This window comes from Oryctolagus cuniculus, chromosome 17 (assembly GCF_051225735.1).
Source record: "Oryctolagus cuniculus isolate XC-2025 breed Fujian yellow rabbit chromosome 17, ASM5122573v1, whole genome shotgun sequence".
NCBI classification, from domain to species: domain Eukaryota; kingdom Metazoa; phylum Chordata; class Mammalia; order Lagomorpha; family Leporidae; genus Oryctolagus; species Oryctolagus cuniculus.
The window spans coordinates 21887435-21903136 of record NC_142883.1 but is presented as its reverse complement, the minus strand read 5'-3'; the positions used below and the strand labels follow the sequence as shown (position 1 = coordinate 21903136).

Sequence of the window (15702 nt, the reverse complement as noted above, 5' to 3'; positions counted from 1 at the left end):
TTTGACTGCTCTTCTCGCTGGCATTTGGAGCCAACTCATTTTAGAAATATCAGCTGTTCCTGAGCTAGGTGGAAGGGACTCTAACAGGCTGCATACAAAAGGTCAGGGCAGCTTCAGTCTGGAATGATCCAGAAGCTTCCTCCTGGAGCCCTTGAACTCCAGGCTCTGCTTCTCAGGAGAACCCTTGTGATCCATAAGATTTTTCTTGGCTCTCCAGCTAACATGGGCCCCCAGCGGAGGCCTCCGATTAAGAACCCAGGCCAGGCCAGGAGCCCTGGGTGGGACATGCTCTCCCATGGCAGGGATGAGGTGCTGCCTTCCCCAGTGGCCCCTGCCCGGGGCTACGCGCTGCGGCCCAGCCCAGGCCCCGATCTGCCTCCCGGTGACCTTTCCAGCTCCTCCAGCCCGGGCTGCACTTGTCTGCGGAGACTCGGTTTCAGTTTCTGTGCCCTGAGTGGAGCAGTGGGGATTCCCGCACAGTTCTGAGCCCTGCTGTTGCACTTCCCCTCTGTGGGCACTCAGCGACTGCTCCCTGGGCGCCTGCTTTCTATGGGAGACACAGCAGAGAGGGAGCCCAGCTTCTCTTTCCAGGTCCTACCTGCCTGTCCAGGCCCAGGTGGGTCCCGGCTTCCCTGAGCGCTCAGAGCCCCCAGCTTCAGGGATACCCGAATTAGCATCCACAGCCAGGACATGCGGACAGTGACCTCCATAATATTTTTTAGATGAGAAACATTGTATTTTGTATTATTTATTTTTGCTTATTTGAAAGAGAGAGAGAGAGAGAGAGAGAGAGAGAATCATCCATCTGCTGCTTCATTCTCCAAATGCCTAGAACAGCCAGGGCGGGCCAAGACAAAGCCAGAAGCAGGCCGGCGCCGTGGCCCACTAGGCTAATCCTCCGCCTAGCGGCGCCGGCACACCGGGTTCTGTCCTGGTTGCCCCTCTTCCAGGACAGCTCTCTGCTGTGGCCAGGGAGTGCAGTGGAGGATGGCCCAAGTGCTTGGGCCCTGCACCCCATGGGAGACCAGGAGAAGCACCTGGCTCCTGCCAGGATCAGTGCGGTGCGCCGGCCACAGCGGCTGGCCATGGTGGCCGTTGGAGGGTGAACCAACGGCAAAAAGGAGGACCTTTCTCTCTGTCTCTCTCTCTCACTGTCCACTCTGCCTGTCAAAAAAAAAAAAAAAAAAAAAAAAAAGGCTGGAAGCCAGGTATGTGGGTGACAGGAAGCCGACTCCGGGGGGCCATCACCTGCTGCCTCACCTGCTGCCTCCTAGGGTTATCATTAGCAAGAAGCTGGAACTGGAAGCAGAGTCGGGCTTGGATCCAGGCACTCAGATGTGTGTTGTGTGTCTAGCAAGACACGTGAGAGCCTGCAAGACACGTGAGAGGCTGAGACTGCTGCCTCTTTGACCCAGAAGAACACTGAAGGTCAAAGCAGGAACAAAATGAAGCCCCTTATGGAGACGCAGGGTGTCATGAGACCAAACTGTCACTAGGTCCGAGCTGTGAGGAAGCGACCATTTGTGTTACAAGCGAAGGTTGGGCCCCTCCAAGGGCGTGCCACGGACACTCCATGGTGTGTGCGCAGAGGACACGTCCACGAGAGGGGCCCAGAAGCGTGGAGCTTGCCCACATCTGCGGCAGCCGTGGACCCCTCGCTTTTCGTTCTCCCCTAGATTGGTTGTCTCATGGAAGTGGAGGCTGCTCCCTAATGACCACCTGGGAAGCAGGTGCATACTAAGGTGATTGAGCGATGACGTGAGTTCAACCTCCTCCTCCTCCTAGGAGGCGCCCCGCCCAGGGAACGCCTTTCTCCCTTGTCTTTGCGTTTGCTTTGCTGGGAACCTACTGCAGACTCTGCTCTCAGCAGCTGGAGACTTGTGTCCTGGCCGGGAATAAAGCACCCTTCTGCCCGGGCCTGGAGCCTCGGACACCCGCTTTGCTTTTGGAGGGACTCAGCGCGTCCATTCACCAACTATGTGGTGAACACAGCTGTGCCGGGCCTGCTCTCACCTGGCTTACGTGGAGCATTGCGGGTGTCTTAGTCTGCTTGGCTGCCGGCACAAAATATCCCAGGTTGGTGATCTGAGCGACAGAACTTACTTCCTCACAGTTCCAGAGGCGAAGCGCCCACGTCAGACTTGCAGGGTCAGGCTCTGGTGAGGGCTGTCGTCCTGGCTTGCAGGCGCTACCTTCTAGCTGGCTCCTCCCACAGCCTTTCCACCTTTCCTAGGTGTGTGCAAGGAGAGTGAGCGCGCTCTCTGGAATCTTTCCTCCTCTTCTGCCTTCTTCTTTTAAGATTTATTTATTTATTTGAGAGGCAGAGTTACAGACAGAGAGAGGGAGAGACAGAGAGAGGTCTTCCATCTGCTGGTTCACTCCCCAAATGGCTAAAATGGCTGGAGCTGTGTAAATCCAGAGCCAGGAGCCTCTTCGGGGTCTCCCATGCAGGTGCAGGGGCCCAAGGACTTGGGCCATCTTCTGCTTTCCCAGCCCTTAGTGGGGAGCTAGATCGGAAGAGGAGCAGCCGGGATATGAACCGGTGCCCCTATGGGATGCCAGCACTGCAGGCGGAGGCTTGACCCACTATGCCACAGTGCCAGACCCTGGAATCTTTTCTAATAGGCACTTGGATCCTGTCCGAGCAGGAGCCCACTCTGATGACCTCTTTGTTTAGCCTTAAACCCCATCTCCACATATGGTCATGGGGGTGGGGTGGGGTGGGGTCAGCGCTCTGACATAGGAATCTGGGGAGAGAGCACATCCAGTCCATGGCAGTGCCGGAGATTAACAAAGAGCCTGGGCCGGCACTGTGGCATTGTAGCAGACTAAGCTTCCGCCTGCGGTGCTGACATCCCATTTGGGCGCCGGTTGGTGTCCCAGCTGCTCCACTTCTGACACAGCTCTCTGCTGTGGCCTGGGAAAGCAGTAGAAGATGAACTTCGGGCCCCTGCACCCGTGTGGGAGACACGGAAGAAGCTCCTGGCTCCTGGCTTCAGATCCACTCAGCTCCGGCCGTCGTGGCCATTTAGAGAGTGAACCATCAGATGGAAGATCTCTCTCCCCTCTTCTCTCTGCAACTTTGCCTTTCAAATAAATAAATAAATCCTTAAAAAAATTATGGCACAATGCAGCAGGAGCTACAGGACACAGGAGCACAAAGGCAGGGACCAGGCTGTGAAGTGGCAGTCGAGGGGGTGGGAGAGACGCAGGTGCAGAGAGGAGGTGCTGGCCAGTGGTTGGCTGGGCTGCCAAGGCCGGAAGTCCGGTTCAGCTGACCTCAAGCCGGTTGCTCGCTGCCTGGGGGCCACACTGAGGAGACAGGGAGGGCCACACTCTTTAACCCGGCCAGCTGTCAGGGGTTGACACGGCCTCTGCTCCCTGCTCAGTGGTTTGGCTGTGTTTGGCACATGAGCTATCTTTGGCCATCTCCACGTCTTTGAAGTCACTCTCTCTCTTCTGCTCTGATGTGTGAAAGAGGTGGTGCACAGAGAAGGGGTCCCCAGGGCTGGCCGTCTGCCCGGGTGCTCTGTCCATCCACTCAGCCAGTACACACTCACCAAGCACTTGTACTTGTACTTGGGCTGGAGTCTCAGGAGCTTCCCAATCCGCGGGGCAGACGTCTGCAGGTTGGGCGGAGCTTCCGTAGTTCCAAGCACATTCTCACGTCTCACTTAACCTTCAGGGTCCTGCCCTGATTGGTAGATTCCCATTCTGTGCCTGGAAACTGAGACCGGAGAGACAAGAAGTGACCTGACCTTTGGACCCAAGCTAAGGGGTTTTTCTGCACTGTCTGCTGATGCTGGGCATGGGCCCAAGGGCTCAGGCCATGGAAAAGAAGCCTCCGGCCAAGGCTCACGGCCTCTCCATCCTGTTCTCTGGGAGAGGCACCGCTGTCCTTTGGGGGAGTCCCCCCCCCCAGCCTTGAACCTGGAAGTCAGCTCTGCAGCAGGCAGCCCACCTGCCGCTCTGAGCGCTGTGAACTCAGCCCCCGCTACCAGTCCAAAGAACCAGGCGAGTCTTGAGACCCCTAGAGAAGTCTCTGACCCAGAGAGACCCAGCAGAGCAGCCAGCCCCCGAGGTGTCTGGAGCTAGTCATGCAGAAACCCTGCCCTGGCTCTCTCGAGTGGGAAACCCTGGGCTCCATGCAGAGTGACCAGAGGCTTCCACACTCTGGGCTTGCAATTCAACAGGCAAAGTCCAAGATCACACCTCTCACCTGTGGCCCCACCACCAAGCCCTGTTTCACATCACTTGGGAGCGATCTGTCCCCATGTGAAACTGGAGACCGTGAGCCTCCACCAGTGCTGGGTAACCCCACACACAGGTCTGCCATGGATTGAGGGCCCCAGCCAGCTGGCGATGCCCAATACTTGCAAGGCAGCTTCAGACTTTTTACATTGCAGCGTTGCATGTACATTTTGTGTCTCCTGGTCAGTATTAGGGATTATATTTGGAGGGAGATTATAATCTCTCTTTTTTAAAAAAATTATTTATTTATTCAAAAGGCAGAGTTACAGAGAGGCAGAGGCAGAGAGAGAAATCTTCCACCTGCTGGTTTACTTCCCAAATGACCAAAATGGCTGGAGCTGGGCCAATTCAAAACCAGGAGCCAGGAGCTTCTTCCAGGTCTCCCACACAGATACAGGGGCCCAAGCACTTGGGCTATCTTCCACTGCTTTCCCAGGCTGTAGCAGAGAGCTGGATCGATAGTGGAGCAGCCAGGTCTTGAACCAGCACCCATATGGGATGCCGGCACCGCAGGCAGCGGCTTCACCCACTATGCCACAGCGCTGGGCCCCGAGACTACAATCTCTTATAGACTTGGTCCTTTTGTGGTCTTCATCAGGGAGAGAGAGGACCACCAGGTGTGAGGTGAGGGCGTGGCCAGGCTGAGGGAGGAGGGGGGTGGGCTGGGCCCCAGCAGGTGGGACACCTCGGTCACCCTGACACCTGCTGCCATGGCCGGGTGGCGGTTTCCTGCACTTGTCAGGACACGTGCAGGCAGAGAGCACAGTGGGTTTGGCCTGACAGGAAGATGCTTCCTGTTTTGCTGCGTGGGTTCATTGTCGGGCACTGAGAGGGAGGGGTGTGTGTGGCTGTGTTTTTCGTGTGGCCAAGCTCCCTGAGCGAAGGGTGCGGGCAGGTGAGCGTGGTCTGAGAGAGCCTGAAAGGGAAAGCACAGGCGAGCCGTCCACGCTTCCCGGTGGCTCAGCTGCAGCTCAGGTCCTGGCCAGCTGGAGAGGGTGGGGCTGGCCACATCACGTACCGTCCCCAGCAGCTCTGGGCCAGAGCCCTCTGCTATGGACGGCTACAGCCCCCACCATCACTCCAGCTTCTCTGTCCCCCAGTGACACCTGAGGTTGAACTCTCTGGTGACTGTTCATCTAGGGGGAAGTTTGGCCTGAAATAACCTCCGTGGTGAGAGCAGGTGCAGAAAGGGTGAGATTGGACTCCAGGCAGAGTGCCCCCCGCGCCCCCCCCCCCCCCGCTGCGTCAGCCCCTTGCTTCCCACAGCTGAAGGAGAAAGCCAGCTGTGTGGCCTGGGGCCGTCTGCTGCAGGGAAGCGAACCGTGGGGTTCACGACTCGGTTTGGCCACCGTATTCCATGCGGCTCTTTCCTCTCACTCCCACATGTGGGGGTTGAGCCTGACGCCCTGGGCTGTCCTCCCTGGGCTGTCCTCCCTGACCTCACCTCTGGGGACTGCACAGATCACCCCCTGGAGGGGCCTGGGCTCAGGGAAGCGCAGGTGGCACACAGCTGGGAAGTCCTAGTAGAGCATCCGTCAGAAAAGGAGAGGCCTGAGACCACCTGTGGCTTCCCAGGTGGTTGTCAAGGAGATGGTGTCTGTGGCACCCGCCTCCCCGGCCGCCTTCCACTGATCTCTCTGGCCTCTAGCGCCTCACTTCTGCCCGCACCCACTTTGTGCTGCAACCATGCTGGGCCAACCTGGGGATCCCCAAAGCGCTGTGCGACTGTCATTCATCCGAGATGCTCTGTGTGTCCTTCTCTCGGGCCAAGGCATCTCTGGCACCTTCTTCCTCCATCAAGTTTCAACTCAGCCTTCCAAATCCTGCCTCCGTAGCCGCATCCTGCCCATGCACGGGTCATTCTCTGGTTCAAGGTTACAAGCAAGTGGCATCTTTAGATCGTCAATTCAGAAACTGGCATATTCTTGGTGCTCAACCAAAGTGTGTGAAGCTTAGCTTTGTTGATTTGACCCCAAATAGGCCCTCCCTAGGACTCTTGAAATGTGAGGGACCCTAGGAAAAAAAAAACGGAATAACAGGGTACGTGCTCCATGACCCCTTTGAAAAGCCCTCGTGATGGCCACTCCATCATATGGCTGGGAGGGACGCTTAGTAGGGCATGTCTCCAGCTACCTGGATGGCCGACCGCTCCTCCTCCTCAAAGGTCAGGGTCAGCCTTGGCTTCTCAGCGCAGCTCAGGGAGTCCCTGTTCTGGGCGAGCTCCCAGGCTGGATGAGAAGCCGCAGCCCAGCCTACACGCACATGGACGTCGAGAGCCTCACGGGGTGTTTGAGGACAGACAGGACTCGGTCCTCACGCTGCACTTTCTGCATGCCAGACCTTGCGTCACCTCGCTGAGCCTCCAGCCACCCTGTGAGGTAAGCGCCTGGGGTCCTCCTGCAGAGGAGCAAACAGCGACCCAGAGAAGTCAAGGACTTTCCCGAGGGCACTTCACAGTGAGCAGCAGCAGCCAGGAGTGGAACTCCCCTCCTCCACCCTCTGTCCCCGGGACTGCCGCACTCGCCGCTAACCAGGAACTCTATTTCACAAACCCTGAAAGTCCCGGGGGCCAATGCCTCTGCCCCGTTCACACCAGCAAAAAGAGAAGCCCTGGAGCCCTGCTGTCCACACAGCAGCCGCTCCCGCGGCCGTCTACACCAGTGCTTCTGATGATTGGTGGAGAGCGGGTCACATGCCCGAGGCCTAGCCGCAGGGGCGTCTGGGAGTTGAGTTCTTGACTTTGGCCTGGGGAGGCAGGACAATAACCAGGGAACATCCTCTGAAGAATGGTTGGGTGGCCATGGGTGTGGCAGAGGCCCAGGCCTTGGCTCGCCCTGAGGGTGCTTCCAAAGCAAGGTAGCTAGACGCCTGAGCGTCTGCCCCTTTAAGATCCTGGTCCTTTCTTAAGATGTTGTTTGAAGAAAAGCGTTTTTATTCAGTCATTTTTGGAGGTATAATTTACATGCAGTGAGGTTCAGCCATTCTGGCATATGTTCTAGGTTTTTAAAGACAAGCGCATACAGTCGTGTTGCCACTACCTCAGGCAGGATGCGACACTCCCCTCCCCAAAATCCCGCAGGCCCCTTTGTAGTCAAGCCCTCTCCCCGTGAAAATGGCCAGGCACGCACCTTGGACTCGCCGCCTCCTGGGCCCTGTCCTGGCGTGGAGAGAAACAGATCAGCGCAAAGGGCTGGGAATGGTCAGAACTAGGGTTTCCTGAAAATGTCAGCTTTAGGGCCTCGCTCCGGAGCGAGAATGGGGCGAGTCTCACGGGTCCAGCTCGTGGCCTGCATTCCCATCTAGAGTGGCAGGTGGACAGCCCCTCGGCCAGGTGCCGGTGGAGGAGGCCCACGCCTCCCAGGCCTGTCCATGGCTGTGCTGCCTGTCTCCCCCCACCCTTTTTTTTTTTGACAGGCAGAGTGGACAGTGAGAGAGAGAGACAGAGCGAAAGGTCTTCCTTTGCCGTTGGTTCACCCTCCAATGGCCACCGCGGCCAGCGCACTGCGGCCGGCGCACAGCGCTGATCCGATGGCAGGAGCCAGGTACTTCTCCTGGTCTCCCATGCGGGTGCAGGGCCCAAGCACCTGGGCCATCCTCCACTGCACTCCCTGGCCACAGCAGAGAGCTGGCCTGGAAGAGGGGCAACTGGGACAGAATCCGGCCCCCCGACTGGGACTAGAACCAGGTGTGCCGGCTCCGCAAGGTGGAGGATTAGCCTAGTGAGACGCGGCGCCGGCCTGCCTGTCCCCCCTTTCGTCAGGTCACAGATGGGCCACGGCAGGCCCGTGTCCCTCTCTGTTGGGTGCCCCTGCCCTGAGAGCCCTGAGCCACTTTCATACCCACCTGGGTCCCTTCCTTGGGAAAATCCTCCCCCGGGGCAGATTGCACGGCTGCTGTGTGCACCCCTGGCGGTGGCCCAGGGCTGCTGTCTCTGGGGGCTGTGGATGGAGCGCAGAGGTGCAGGCTGGGGCACAGGGAAAGGGGACTGCAAATCTTAGCGTGACCTTTGAGGTCATTATGAAAACAGGCGTTTGCTGTTTTAGTGTTGTGCCTGCGTTTCTGCAACGGAAGGGAACGTGTTTTCTGTGACAGTCTGCGTGGAAGCAGGATCCTGCGACACTGCTGCAGGCAGCCCCACAGGAGGGGGATGCAGCCTCTTCAGGGACAGCGACCCAAGCTCCTGGCGGGCCAGCGGCCTGGCTGTACCCCGTTCCCGAGCAGGGGGCAGAGGGAGAGAGGGAGGAACTGTTTATCGGATGCCACCCTGTGCTAGCATTGTGCCCCCCCCCCCCAACACCTGATGTCATCGGGGGTCTCTCAGCCACCCCGTGGCGGGGTGTGAATCACTGTCAGTGGATTGATGAGGGGGCCGTGACTTGGGGATGGGTGAGGGCCTTAAGTGTCCAGGCTGGGATTCAGATCCGGACACGTGCGGCTCCAAGTCACTGCCATTGGGAAGCGGGGCCCCGTGCTCGCTCCCCTCCCCTGCAGGATGCAGGAGGCCAGGGCTCTGCCACTTAAATGGGGCGGAAAGAAGCACGCGCTACTCCGTGGAGGGGGAGGAGGAGAGCCGAGCCAAACCAAAGCTTACTTTTTCCAGAACCTTCTTTGGTTGGCAGTGTTCTTGTTGTAAAGCAGCAAAGGGCAAAGTACAGGAGGTGGCTGGGGCAGAGAGAGTGCGGTGTGGCTTTGCTGTGGGGGAGAGAGAGAGAGAAAGAGAGAGAAGCGAGAGAGAGCGCTCGAGAGAGGGAGAGGACGTGGGGGAGGAGAAACGAGCCCAGAGAACGCTGGCTTCTGAATTCTGGTTTGGCTTTGACCGAGTCGTTTCACTACATAGACCCTCGGTTTCGGTCTCTGGGAAAATGTCACCCCTGAGGGGCTGCCTCTAAGAGCCACTGTGAGGATGACATGAAGTCACCTTGGCGAGCCTCCTGGGCCAGGGCCAGCCGCCTTCCTCCCCTCCTCCTGCTCCTCCTCCTCCTCCTCCTCCTTCCTCTTGTTGACTGAATCAGCCCGGTCCCTACTGGCACAGGGTAGAGTGCCACAGCTGAGAAATCCAAAAATAAACTTGAATCATGATGGCTTCAGTGCTGAGGTCCCCCGCAGGCAGTTCTGGGTGAATAGCAGAAGTGAGAAGATTTAAAAAAATAAATAAATAAAAAAAGAAAGGCCATTTCATTTCTAGTATCTGAAACGAAGAAGCTGGAGCCCGTGGGCGTCCCTCGGTTGAGGGGGCGGGGGTGGCGAGGGGGAAGGTTGGGTATTTTTTTCTTTGTTGTTTTTGTTTTCATTCGGCAGACGGATGATGTGGGGGACTCTCCAGGGACAGCATGCGTCAGCGAGCAGGGGACAGGGGGACGCAAGGGCTGGGAGGGGGATTCCATCGGCCGTGACGTTACGGTGCAGGCCTGGGGAATAGGCGGGAGGGCCGTGGGTTCCAGAGGTCCCGTGGCTGTCATGCCTCCAGCAGTGCGCTGGGCGAGTTCCTTAACCCATGTCATGGGGAGTGTCCCCCGGGAGGGCGTCTTGGGACGGGCGTTATTCCTGAAGTGCTGGCCCCGGGGGGCTCGGTTTGTGGGTCACAGTGACCCTGGAAAAAAGAGCAGGTGGGGGAGGGGTCAGGACCCACACCGATGGGACTCACAGGCTACTGTTACTATTATTACTATTTAACCAAGTGCCTTCCCCTCTTCCCCCACACGGAATTTCTCACCCTTCTTACAACCCACTGATTTATAGCGCAGTGAGAAGTGACCCAGCCCGGGGCCTAAGTAGGACAGCTGGGACTCGAACCTGCTTCCTCCTGCTTTATAAAGGGCTGGCCTGGTCCTCCCAATATCGGCAGAGCAGAGGCCTGGGGAATCCAGCCTGCGTTGAGCTTTGCCCCTGGAACTTGGTTTCTCTAGCTCTTCTTTGTATAAAATGGACAGAATGATATGACAAGTCGATGTTGCTCTTTAAAAAAAAATATTTGTTTCTTTGAAAGGCAGCATTACAGAGAGGCAGAGGCAGAGAGAGAGAGAGAGAGAGAGAGATCTTTCATCTTCTGGTTTGCTCCCTAGATGGCCGCAACAGCCGGAGCTGGGCCAATCTGAAGCCAGGACCCAGGAGCCTCTTCCGGGTCTCCCATTCGAGTGCAGGGGCCCAAGCACTTGCGCCATCTTCTACTATTTTCCCAGGCCATAGCAGGGAGATGGATTGAAAGTGGAGCCAGCTGGGACTCCAGCCGGCACCCATATGGGATGCCAGCACTGTAGGCGGCGGCTTTACCCACTATACCACAGCGCTGGCCTGAAATGTTGCTTTTAAAAAAGGAGTGAGTACTACCAAAGGGACTCAGTTCACCAGCAAAAATACAGCACACCAGGCTTGCCTCTGCCTGGACTGCGCAGGCTCTGAAGGGGAATGCGTGCCTCCCAGCCAAAGGCAAGTAAGCAGGGGGAGGGGTTGCAGCTGTAGTGAGAGCCCCCGGATGGATCTGGGGCTCTCCAGCTAGAGGGGCTGAGAGACGCGGCAGCTGCGGGAGGCAGACGGCTCCCCTTCCCATCCCCGCACCTCCACCTTCCGGGCCTTTGCCGAAGCCACTTGTTCCTCCTGCTTGGCAGCACCAGAACCAGCCCCTTGCCTTCCCAGCACTGCCCGGCCTCGCTGTGTTCCTCCGAGACTTAAACCGAGCCCTCCCCCGCCCCTTCCGCTCCGTACTTTGTTGCCAGCACCTGGGGCAGCGCTTGGGCGGTCAGTGCGCAGTAAACGTGTGTTGGACTTGGGACCAAAGACTTGCGTATTGGTGATTTAAGATTTTTTTTTCCAAACTTTGTATAATTTGAAAAGTTCCATCCCTCATGCCGGCATAAATGTGCTGTGTTGGTAGGAATGTAAACTTTTCAAGGAGACTAACTTGGCAACTGTTCAAGAGAAATCTTAGAACTTTGATGCCATTTGATCTGATTTCTCTTCTCTCCTAACACCTTACTGAATGTTTTTCAAAATAAATATATAACTATTATTATATTCAGATCAACGTCTTTAAAATTGATGGCTACATGGAGAGAGTAGTAATAATGATAGGGATAACTAAGTTGTGCAGCTTGTATGTATGATAGACTAGCATGTAGTCATTACAATTGATGATGTAAGAATATTTGTCCGGGACTGGCATTATGGCCCAGTCAGCTAAGCCACAGCCTGCGATGCCGGCATCCCATATTAGAGTGCTTGTTCGGGGCCGGTGCTGCGGCTCACTAGGCTAATCCTCCACCTTGCGGTGCTGGCACAGGGGGTTCTAGTCCTGGTCGGGGCGCCGGACTCTGTCCCGGTCACTCCTCTTCCAGGCCAGCTCTCTGCTGTGGCCTGGGAAGGCAGTGGAGGATGGCCCAAGTGCTTGGGCCCTGCACCCGCATGGGAGACCAGGAGAAGTACCTGGCTCCTGCCATCGGATCAGTGTGGTGCGCCGGCCACAGCGCGCTGGCCGCGGCGGCCATTGGAGGGTGAACCAACGGCAAAGGAAGACCTTTCTCTCTGTCTCTCTCTCTCACTGTTCACTCTGCCTGTCAAAAAAAAAAAAAAAAAATGCTTGTTCGGGGCCTGGCTGCTCCACTTTCGATCCAGCCTCCTGCTAATGTACCTGGGAAAGCAGTGAAAGATGGCCCAAGTGCTTGTGCCCCTGCCACCCAAATGGAATACCAGACTCCTGGATTCCCCTGGCCCAGCCTTGGCTATGTGGCCATTTGGAGAGTGAACCAGTAGGTGGAAGATTCCCCTCCCACCCCGTTGCTCTGCCTTTCAAATAAATAAATTAATTTTTAGAAAAGAAGAATATATCCATGAGAAAATGTCAAGGAAGACATGCACCAAAAGCTTTAACCCTCTATCCCCTGGTGGTAGGATTTCAGGAAATTTTCACTTTCTTATTTGTGTTTCTCTGCATTTTTCTCAAGTTGCTATAATGAACATGGAGAACATGGAGAAACATTTTAAAGTGCCTGGAGTTGGGGGCCAGCGCCCTGGCTCACTTGGTTAATCCTCCACCTGCAGCGCCGGCATCCCATATGGGTGCCAGGTTCTAGTCCCGGCTGCTCCTCTTCCAGTCCAGCTCTCTGCTGTGGCCCGGGAAGGCAGTGGAGGATGGCCCAGGTGCACCTGCATGGGGATGGCCCCTGCACCTGCATGGGAGACCAGGAGGAAGCACCTGGCTCCTGGCTTAGGATTGGCGCAGCTTGCCGGCCGTAGCGACCTTTGGGGAGTGAACCAAAAGAAGGAAGACCTTTCTCTCTGTCTCTCTGTCTCTCTCTTTCTCTCTATAACTCTACCTGTCAAATAAAAAAAAAAAATAAATGAAGTGCCTGGAGTTGATTTTCTAAGCAAACTCTTTGGTCTTCAAATTCCAAAAATGTGGAGACTAAACCAGTGTGTAGGATGGAGTCCAAACCAAGAGCAGTGGGGGACACAGAGAGCCCTCTGGGGCTCAGGTTCTCGGGCCGCCTGACACCGAATCCCTGGGCGGCTCGGCCTGAGAGGCAGGGAGTGAGCATGGCCAGGGGCAGCCCCTGGTCGGTGTCTTGTAGCTCCCTGAGCGGTTTGGATGTGCAGCCACATCTGAGAACCCCAGTCACACTGTCCAGTGCAATGGCCGGTGGCCCTAGCCATTGGCGGTCATTTCAATTAAGCAAAACTCAGTAGAATGAACCATTGAGCCACATCTTGGGTGCTCGTGAGTCTCCTGTGGTTAAATGCGGCCACCACGCTGGCCAGTGCAGGTCAAGATCTACCCAGCAGTTCTTGGGAGAGGAGACCAGAAAGGCTGCTGTGCCCCTTTTAGCAGGCCTGGGGCGCGTGGAAGGAAAAGGCCCCTATTCCTCCCCGCACCAGGGCTGCGGAACAGACCCGCCGGGGCCGTCAAATGCAGACACTTCACAAAGCTGGTGAAACCGTCGATTTCAAAAGACAAGCTTAGGGGTGGGAGGCCAGCTTGGTGGTTCAGATGCCCGTGTTCCAGCTCGGGGTCCGGACTCTGGTTTCCTGCTAATACAGATCTTTGCAGGCAGGGTGAGTAACTGGGCCCTGCACCCACGTAGGAGCCAGGATGGAGTTCTTGGTTCTCAGCTTTGGCTTTGCCCAGGCCTGGCTGTTGCGAACCAGCAGATGTGAGTGCGCTCTCTCTCACTCAATAAGAAGCACGTGTATGTTGGTGCAAGTTTTTTTGAAATCATTCATTTTTTTTTCATGATACTCGTTTTCTATGAACATTCGGAAGACCCCTTGTAGAGCACTAAGGTGTGCCTAGAAAGTTCTTACTGCTCTCCTGTGTCTGCCCCCTGCTCTTGGAGCCCGGGGTAGCTGTGGGCTGTGTGTGTGTGTTTTCAAGGGCTCTGCAGGCCCGGGTTCCTCCCACCTGGTCAGCCTGGTCAGGCACCAGGGGAGCTGTTGACATGGATTCCAAGTGATCATTGGAGAACAGAACGGGTCGTGTGTTTTCCACGGCTGCTGAGAAAAATGAGCGAGCGGAGGCAGAATAACAAAAAGCCACTTCAAAAACAGCCCTGAAAAAGTCACAACGTGGAGACAATCAGAGGTTTGAAAGACACACACACACACACACACACACACACCCAAAACCCTGACAAGAGAGCAAAAACAAGTCACGAGGAAGCTTCTAGCCCCAATGGTTTCGAGACTGTCGCGGTTGCTGACTTGCGAGCGGGCCCGTCCCGGCGGTTCTGAGAGGAGCCGGGAGCTCAGGTGGTGGGGCTCAGAAACCTCACCTGAGTTCTGAGAACTGTGGGGCCTGGGCCAGGGGACAGTCCCGGGCTGCTCTGGGAAGACACAGGGGCTGTGGGGATGGCGGGGCTGGGCTGGCTGGATGACGGGGTGGGGGTGGGGGCTGCTCCAGCCACCTGCCACCAGGAGAGGCCGGTCCCCATGGTGATCCATCAGGCCATCCAAAGGCGTCAGGTCCGCACATCCCCAGGAGCTGAGACCCAAACACGAAGAAGCCAAGCCCTAAAGGGAGGTGTGCTACTGCCCCCACCACCCGCCATTCCCCTTCCTCTGCTGTGGGACAGGCAAGTGCCGCAGAGACAGCCCTGGAGCGGAGGGCCTGGACTCACCCCCACGCACCCCCATTTGCCGTGTGAGGCCTGTGGACCCCTCTGGGCCTTAGTTTCCTGACCTGGAGCTTGAATGTGGCGTTGGTTGGGAAGAGGGGCTCACAGCCCCCGCTCCACGTTGGAAGTGCTCAGTGAGCCGCAAACCTGACCATGACTCGGGCTGTTCTGGGACACGGTCGGGGCACTGGGATTCCGGTGTGCAGCCAGGATGGAGAAGCCCGGGGCTGAGTGCACGTGGCTCAGAGTCTGGGGAGCACAGGGGACACCTGGGGTCTTGTGAACATCCAAGTTCTGGCCGGTGCCACGGCTCAATAGGCTAATCCTCCGCCTGTGGAGCTGGCACACCAGGTTCTAGTCCCGGTGGGGGCGCCGAATTCTGTCCTGGTTGTCCTGGTTGCTCCTCTTCCAGGTCAGCTCTCTGCTGTGGCCCGGGAGTGCAGTGGAGGATGGCCCAAGTGCTTGGGCCCTGCACCCCATGGGAGACCAGGAGAAGCACCTGGCTCCTGCCTTTGGATCAGCGCGGTGCGCCAGCCGCAGCGTGCCGGCCGTGACGGCCATTGGAGGTGAACCAATGGCAAAGGAAGACCTTTCTCTCTGTCTCTCTCTCTTTCACTATCCACTCTGCCTGTCCAAAACAAACAAACAAACAAACAAACAAACAAAAAAACACATCCAAGTTCCAATTCAGGGAGGGGTGGGTCTGCAGCTCTGTATTTTTCACAAGCACGCACTTGAAGCCTGTGCCTCCGGGGGCTCCCTGCACTGCAGCTGGCGAGCTCCGTCCTCTGGACCCTCTTGGTCCCCGCATGGGCAGGCGGTAGTCCCTGCCTGTTCCTGTCCGTGGGTGGCATCCTTTCCAAGTCCTTTCTTCTTCTTTCCTCTCTCACAAGACTCGACTTCTCCCTGGTCCTTTGAACTCTGCCCCGATGCTGTAGATATGAGTCTATCAGGCGTCTTCCCTTCTCTGGAGGATGGAGCCGGGCTGTGGCTGAGGTCCAGGTGGGGCGGAGGCCGTTTATACTGCGCGGTGGATCAGCGGGACCCCGCGTCGCTGGCGGCGGTTAAGAAGCGCGGACCAAGGCCCTCACAGCGCTTGTCTGTTTTATCCTCGCAGCAAAGGGCTGCCAGAGTCCCTCAGTTCCCATGTGAGGAAGCAGAAAGTGAATCAGAACGGGCAAGGTGCGGAGCCGGGACTGGAACCCGGGGCTCTGTGTTGGCTCCTAATCCACTGGGCGGCACTTGAGTGACCACGTTGTTGTTGGGGATGGGGTGGGCTTTGCATGAGTTTAACAGACTTAATCAACCCTTCCACCTGCCCCTTGCTCGGCCCCATCCGCAGAGGACA

General features: G+C 57.1%; 1 long non-coding RNA gene across 1 annotated transcript; it reads right to left on the bottom strand.

The window, feature by feature from the left end:
- Positions 1-9625: 9625 nt before the first annotated feature.
- On the bottom strand, positions 9626-10927 carry LOC149121139 (uncharacterized). The gene is made up of 3 exons (XR_016224098.1): positions 10807-10927; positions 10045-10206; positions 9626-9841 (listed from the first exon to the last, which is right to left on the bottom strand). It is a non-coding gene; the product is annotated as an uncharacterized LOC149121139 (long non-coding RNA).
- Positions 10928-15702: the final 4775 nt, after the last annotated feature.